This window comes from Melospiza melodia, chromosome 14, assembly GCF_035770615.1.
Source record: "Melospiza melodia melodia isolate bMelMel2 chromosome 14, bMelMel2.pri, whole genome shotgun sequence".
Classification (NCBI taxonomy): domain Eukaryota; kingdom Metazoa; phylum Chordata; class Aves; order Passeriformes; family Passerellidae; genus Melospiza; species Melospiza melodia.
In genome coordinates, this window is record NC_086207.1 from 6,313,542 (window position 1) to 6,319,736 (window position 6,195).

Sequence of the window (6,195 nt, forward strand, 5' to 3'; positions counted from 1 at the left end):
TGGAGAAAAATGAAGATAAAAATAAAAAGATCATGTAAGAGGATAGCATGGATTGTATTAACATCACAACAAGTTATTTACTATGGAGCTGTATTAAAAATTTATCATGAGTTCTTCAGTTTTGTCCCAAATTGGGTGTATAACACATAGTGTCAAAAACACTGCATGTACCACAGGGCAATAACTTAAAAAAAAAAAAAAAAGGGAAAAAACCCCAAAACAAAACATGAAAATCAGTGAGTTTTAATCATATTTGTTCACAGCAGTTTTTCTGGTTTGTATTCCATGTTTCAGGAGTGGACTTTTGCATGGAGCAAGTACTTGAAAATATGTAACTGGATGAGAAAATAATTGTGTGTTATAACTGCTTTAAGCCTGGCAGGTTTTGCTGTCATCAGTTTTACAGATAGGCTGTTTAGCCAAATTTCAACAACAACATAGCCCCTCAAAGACTTTCCCTGCTCCCCTGCTCCAAGTTCTGCAGTAGATAACCTGCAGTTCTTTTGCAACTATTGAACCCTGTGAAGGGACTGTAACCACTTTTCACCTGTTCAATATCTGTACAGTGAGTTTAAAATCTTAAATCTGGACCATGTCTAGCCTACTAGCCTTCCCAACATCAGGTACTTTTATCACTGACTTCTCTCACTTTACATATGAATTTCTTTGCTTTCAAGATTTCACTGATGTGATGCTTGGTTTTGTTGTGGTGGTTTTGTTTGTTTTTTTTTTTTCATTAGAGTCTCTGAAACAACTTTGACACTGGTCAGGTTGCACCTACCAGGTTCTAATGGAAATGTGAAGGGGAGAAACAGATCTCCTCACCACTAACTGATCTGAAAGTGATAATCCATAAATGTATTGCTTACCAAAAGGAAAACAAGCCCTTCAGTTGTATTGAAGCAGCCTAAATGCCAGCTTTGCTGGCAACATGTCATGGCTTTGCTGTCCTGATCCCCTTCCTTTGTGCAACCATGGAAAGTTTGCCTCTAAAATTCTGAAATGCACAGAATGCTCCCAGACCCAAGCTTCCACCACCTACAATTCAGGCTGCCCTGGCAGTGCCAAGCACCTCCTGCAAACTGGGTGGTGAGTTTTGTTTCATAGGGAAAATGGCTGGGGCTCATGTCCAGGGGCTTTTGGCCCCAAGGGGGCTGCCACCTCCTGTGGGCACAGAGTTTGTGGTGATTGGAGTGGGGCTGGCCCAGTCCCGTCCCCATGGGCACAGCTGTGAGCAGCACTGACAGCAATGAGCCCTGGAGTGCCCAGGGGCACTGAGCACCCACCAAAGGGAGCAGAGGGCACACAGGGGCAGGGCATCAACAGGAGGGGATAAAGGGTTGGGCTGGAGAACAAAGGGCAGATGCTTGAAGCCTTCTGAGGAGGTTACTGTGTATGGGTGAATGCTTAAAGCCCTCTGAAATTGCCTGGTGATACTCTGTGTATGGTGGCTGTCTCAACTGTGACATGTGCTGCAATGGCCTCTTACAATTCTAAAAGGCACAAAATGCTCCCAGAGCCAACCTGCCACACCTATGGCTGGTGCTGCCCTGGCAGTGCCAAGCACCTCCTGCAAACTGACATCAGCTACCTGGGGTGCTGAGTTTTGTTTCGTAGGGAAGAGGGCTGGGGTTCATGTCCAGGGCCTTGTGGGCCTCCTAAAATTCCCAGCAGTGCAGGATGTCCCCAGCCCCAGGCACCCACCACAGCAATGAATGTTGTGCTGCATATCCTGAGCACACACATGTCTAAGGCTGTGATGTGACTGATGTGCTGTGACTTTGTCTCCAAGGGTAGATTGGTGAAATAAGAATTCATGTTTTTATAAATGCCTATAATGTACAAGGTGCTCGTGGTGCTCAGTGCACTTGTCACACACAAACTCCCCAGGTCTCTGTTTGGCATCACCTGGCTCGTAGAGCCCATGGATCCCTTTGGAATTACTGGAGATGAAAGCAAGTAACTCTGAGGACAGATTCTGCCTCCTTGAATGTATGATAATCTTCTGAGTCCCATGATAAATCAGTGCTGTCACAGCTTATTTGACATGGCATTGCTAATGGAGAAATATGTCTTTCAAATTAATCTAAGTGACACAGAGTTTGTCATCTTTACTGAACTTTTTGACTGTGAACAGGATTTTGAACGAATCAGTGTCTTAAATCAGGATCCACAAGAAAATGTGTTAGACAGTTCTCCATTATCAAAGCTCTTTTCGCCAAGTGTGGTCTAAATGGGATAGTAGAGATTACTTAATGTGCTGTATTAGGTCTCATTTATGAATGTGCTTATTTTCTTTATTCTAGCCAACATCTGTAAATCTGTATGTGGAAAATCGCAGAAATTAATGTACATGTTTAACTGGCTCTGAGGAGGGTTTTGACTTAGAACAACATTATGTAATATAACTTCAGCTGCCATAAGTTTTACTTCCCATTTCATAAGCAAATTTGAGACAGTTAATAGCTAATTATCTTAGTTCTACCCTTCTATTTATTTTTATTTTTTACCTAGCTGCCACCTTGCTGTCTCACTCCCCCAACAAAAAGAGAAAGTCTTCTGAGTTTAACTTTCTGTTGATTGTTTCCAGGAAGGGAAGATTGATCCCAAACTACTTCTAAACATGATTTCATCAAGGGCTGAACTTGTCTAATGACAAAACAAAACTTGGGGCATAGTTTCAACTGCACTGTTAAGAGGGCTTTAATTCAGAGAAATATTTTCCTTTAATCTTTCTTGCCTCAACATGTGTCCTGTTCTTCCTCCCATCATTTTTTAAATCCTGATATAGACTTATATGCAATATCCTAAGTTGTTAATATGTTGAAGTTCTGATGAAAGGAAATAGTACATAAAACAATTTGTTTTGGCAAGAGTGTGTGCCAAAAGCAAGCCCTCCCTTGATGTGTCAGTAGAGAAATAAACACAGGAGGGAGGAAAAATGCTGGAGAAACAAACACAAATAGAGTTTGGATATAGAAACACTATAAGTTTACAAATAGTATCTATTAAACAAACATTAAGACTGGAAAGTTAAACAAAATGAAGTTCCCCAGATACATGAAAGCCCTTACTAGTAAGCCTTAAAATAAAACAGAAGATATGAAATTGAAGTGATGAGGTGATTGTTTCTCTTCCCAGTTTGCATTCTTGAAAGGCTTTAATACATGAGTTGCTCACATATTGGGGAAAATTCAAGGTTCTCATTTGGGCTGGGATTATAATTTTCCTGTCTTGTCTAGCCATGAGACATCATTTGGCTTTGTGGAATGCTTGGAGGACAGAGGCTTTGTTACTTTATATTACAATAATTTGCTTGAAAATCAGCATTTGTGACCTGTTGAGTGTGTCACTTCTGGAGACTTCCCTGTATCTTGTGGGAGTGTTGGGTCACATGAAAAGAAATAACTTCTAGAAAAGACCTGGGGTCAGGTGAGGCTCTCCAGGACAATGCAGTGCCTGGAGAAATGGTGGAGGAGAGGGTGAGCAGTGAGCAATCCCCTCCCCAGGGACAGCAAGCCAGGCTGAGCCACAGCCTGCATTGGGTTTTGTGCTTCACAGCCTTCGAGTGCAGGAGAATTCTCTGCAGAGCTCTGGAGCCCTGCTCTGGTACAACTTGAAGGTGCTGCCACTTTACCATCATCACCTCAGGGTGTAAGGCACTGACATTCAGGGTGCCAGGGCAGGTGAACTCCTAAATCTGTGCTTTGAGCTGTAAATGAACTGACATTCTAATTCTAGGCCTTGAAGGGCTTCCTAATGCAGTCCCCATTAATACAAATTCATGTTTTTATAAATGTCTATAATGTACAAAGTACAAATAATGTGAAAACACAGAAATAACCCCTAGTTTAACTGCTACAGTTAAAAGGTTATCACAAGACCATTGCAAAAGAAAGATAAGCCATTTCACCATGGCCTCTCTTCTCCAGAGAAGGATGTGATGCTGTCACTTGGTGCACGAGAGGTGTAGTGACCTTAGTTTGCCAAATGAACACCCTGGAATTTACCCTGTTGTTTCCTATAGGTTTTGTAGTTCAAGTGAAAACATCTTTTCCAGTTTTGAACAGCAAGTGATTGTAAAAAGAATTGAATCTCTTAGAATGCTAATTGCAAATATGAAGACCAAAACATCCCTGGAACCTGGCTCCTCTCTGTGCATTCCTTGTGCAGTAATGTAACATGACTGATGTGGATTTAGCTTGCTGGAATTAAAGAAACCCTGTGCAAAGGGTTCATTTAAAGTTCTCAAATGCTTTGAACAGTTCTTTAGCTTCTATTCCAGCAAGTGTGGCTGCAGCATGTCAGGCTCTTTGGAGGCTGCTGAGCAGCATGTGGCCGCTCCATGACCATCAGCCATGAGAGCCTTGCAGTTCATTTTTTACTGCCTGTAGGGGTCTGGTAGGGTTTTGTCACCTCCTTGGTTTGAGGGATTTGCAGAATTGATAGCTTTCCCTGGGGCCAGCCGTGTTGAGGGAGAGGAGGGGAGTTTTGCCTTTTATCCTACATATCTGTTATCATGATAGCATTTAAGCCACCACTCATCCATGCTCTTGAGAGGACTGTCTAAGGTGTTCTCACCGGTTTTGCTTCTTGGGGAGATACAGGTTTAAGACAAACAGGCTGTTTGGCTAATTTAGGTGCATGGCTCCTTGGGTTACTTCTTTTTGAAAGTTACACACACCTGGGAAAAACCCATGAAATTGTCTTGCTTTCCATAGTGTCTGTACAATATACTTGTTATTACAGCACCAGGAATTTTCATCTTTGCAGAAAGTCCTGTGTGTGTAAAAAATCCCTCCTTAAATGAGCTGTTTTTTCCTGCACAGGAGGGAAACTCTGATCCTGCCTAGTTTTATATTCACTTGTGTATTTGCTGTTAGGGTGCCTCTCTCCCCAAATGCTCAGCTGGGACACTTCACTCCAAGAGCAGAGCCCTGGAGGGGTGTGAGGGAGGCAGCCTTGCCTTCTGGGAGGTATTGTGCCCACAGAAGGGGTGTGAGATCAACAGGAAGGGCTGCTCCAGCAAAGGGCCCCAAGGATGGATCAAGCAACCTGTGGATGTACCTTGAGCAAAGCTTTTCAGTGTGACATTCCACCCCCACCCTCCCACCGCTTCTCACTGCCAAAAATAAAAGAGCTTTCTGGTTCAGGGCTTTATTAGAAGTGGTTTGGAGCTATAAACAAAGATTGCCTTTTTTTGATTTCTGCTGTGTTGAGGGAAATACAATAGTGTGATGTAACTATAAAGGGAAGGGTGGCATCAGATGCCAGGTTCCATTATCTTCCTATGGAACAATATGTAGGCACTGCAGGTTTTGGCTCCCTGAGTTGAAAGTGAGATGACTCATGTAAAATCTTAGCCTAAGGAGGCTTGTTCATTCTGATAATCAGTAACTTAATTAATGCAAATCTCTGAAAACTAATGAAAAGCAAACAGAACTGTATTTGATTTACCACTCCTGTAACTGACTCTCCTTGAGTAGGAGCAGGATTAATCAGCTGCCCTGCAAGATGCAACAGGCTGAGCTGTGCTTTCAGGGAAGGTGATCACTTAGAGTAATTATGGGACTGTTAACAGATAACAGTCCAAAAACTTACCCACTGATAATAGTGAGAGAAATTGATAATCCACCTGTTTTCTTTTGCTTTAATCTGTGTATGACTCATGGATAGAGTGGGCTTTTGTGGCAGTTCACCTGAAAATGGTCAACAACTGACCAGGCACATTTATCAGCTGCTCATTCCCAGAACTGAATTCTTCCATGTGCCGGCTGTCGACTTATTTCCTGGAAATTATCAGTTTCTGATGAAACTAATAGTAGTAGAGGGTGGTATCAGGTTTTGATGTGGAAGACTCAATTTGAATTGCTGCTGTCACCAAATTAATTATAAATTAGAGGTTCCCCTTAATTTAGTTTTATTTTAAAGCTGCTCCATTGCAAGTTTTTGATGCTGAGCTGTATTCCCCCATCTCTAAATGTAATGCTTAACTATGGAAAGAGAGCTACAAGGTTTCTACTTTGGGTGTGATAGGCATCTTTAAAATAAGAATAATTGTTCAGGAGATGTGTTTTTTCAGAAGTATTAAGCATAAGAAAACCTAGACAGATGATATCACAGAGTTTGAAATCACCACACTGGCTCTGGTAGGTGCTTTTTACATGAGAATTGGTTGTTGGCTGATCTTAGCAT